Source organism: Gorilla gorilla, chromosome 12, assembly GCF_029281585.2.
Source record: "Gorilla gorilla gorilla isolate KB3781 chromosome 12, NHGRI_mGorGor1-v2.1_pri, whole genome shotgun sequence".
In the NCBI taxonomy this organism is placed as follows: Eukaryota; Metazoa; Chordata; class Mammalia; order Primates; family Hominidae; genus Gorilla; species Gorilla gorilla.
The window spans coordinates 89,958,515-89,960,284 of NC_073236.2; the positions used below are offsets into that span (position 1 = coordinate 89,958,515).

Consider the following 1,770-nt stretch of genomic DNA (forward strand, 5'->3'; position numbering starts at 1 on the left):
TTCAACAAACTTTGTTTGTTTCAAACAAACAAAGTTTAACTTTCAAACAAAGATGATAACAGCCCTTTCCCAAAACGAACCTCTCTCTTGCCTGTGGAAGAGACTGCCTTTTAAAACTAACAAATTTGCCACAAGATTAGAAATTATGGTTTAGGAGTCATTCAGCCAGAGGCCACAAGATTCCTAATCTCCTTGCCCGATTGCTCCTAGGGATAACATCACTATTTTAAAACCTAAAATTGATGTTCAAGATATTTTTCAGACCCTTGTTTTTGTTTGTTTGTTTGTTTTGTGGGAGACCATAGCTTTATTATTACTCAAGTCAGTCTCCCCAAACATTTGGAAATCAGAGTTTTTGTTTGCTTGTTTGTTTCAATTTGAGAGCAGGTACTGCTTATTAACCAACCAGCTTAGAAAAATAATCGTGGTAGACACCTTAGTTCATTCTTCTAATAAGCCTGTTGATCTGGTCCTCTCTGTTGCCAGCATCTCCACCTTCTGCAAAATGGGTGGCCTTCATTCCATCTCATGGAGAAGATAATTTGAATGGCCACAGGAAGTTATTTTCTTTGAAGTGTTTTCCAACAGTATAGATCTCATGAATCAGATCTCCATGCAGATGATGTCATATTTATCAAGAGATCGAGCAATCAAAGCGTTATCTGTCAAAGCATTTCGCTTCTTATTGATTTTGCCATAACCACGCTTGTAGATTAGTTCATTTACTGACTTCAGATTTGAGTACCCCCATGCAATGTATGGGTCTACAATCCTCAGCATGTTAATTGAAGCCTTTCTGAGTTTCACAAAGATTCCATTGAAGATTTGATAAAGGCGTAGAAGCTGCAACACCTTTCGGACATTTGGGCTCACACCATTGATACCTCTGGTCCTGATGACAAACGCCAATTTGGGTTCTGAAGTTACACAGAAGTTGCCAGCTTTTCTTGCCATCCTCGCCATTCGAATTTCAGTTCTGTACATCTGCCTATATTCCTCGTGAAAGTGCTTCGCTTTTCCATAGACAAGCTTCCTCCTTGCCTTTCGAAACATCTTTTGGACAAACTTCTTTCTCAGGTGCTTGATCTTCAGTTCTGTGAAATTCCTACACTTTTTCTTAAGGGTTTCTGGCACAGCAGGAACCTTCTTCTTCTTCTCTTCTACACCCTCCATTGTTCCAGCCAGAAAAAGAGTGGATATCAAAGTTTTTAAGGACAACTTGGTGGGTGGATGGAGGTCAGTGAGCTAGGAGTGCTGATTAGTCAGGTCCGAGTTGAAACCACGGTGAGTCGAAGTTGTCTTCTTGCTCTGAGTCAATTCCTGGGTGGGGGCCACAAGATCACATGAACCAGTTTATTGATCTGGGTGGTGCCAGCTGATCCATTAAATGCAGGGTCTGCAAAATATCTCAAGCACTGGTCTGAAGTTTTGCAATAGTGATTTTATGCCCAGGAGCAATTTGGGGAGGGTCAGAGCCTTGTATCCTCCAGCTGCATGACTCCTAAACCATAATTTCTAATCTTGTGGCTAAGTTGTTTTTTTTTTTTTTTTTTTTTGAGACGGAGTTTTGCTCTTGTTGCCCAGGCTGGAGTACAATGGTGTGATCTTGGCTCACTGCAACCTCTGCCTCCTGGGTTCAAGTGACTCTCCTACCTCAGCCCCCTGAGTAGCTGGGACTACAGGCATGCGCCACCACGCCCGGCTAATTTTGTATTTTTAGCAGAGATGGGGTTTCTCCATGTTGGTCGGGCTTGTCTTGAACACCTGACC

General features: G+C 42.0%; 1 pseudogene; it reads right to left on the reverse strand.

The window, feature by feature from the left end:
* Positions 1–391: 391 nt before the first annotated feature.
* On the reverse strand, positions 392–1,173 carry LOC101124047 (large ribosomal subunit protein uL30-like; annotated as a pseudogene).
* Between the last annotated feature and the right edge of the window lie 597 nt (positions 1,174–1,770).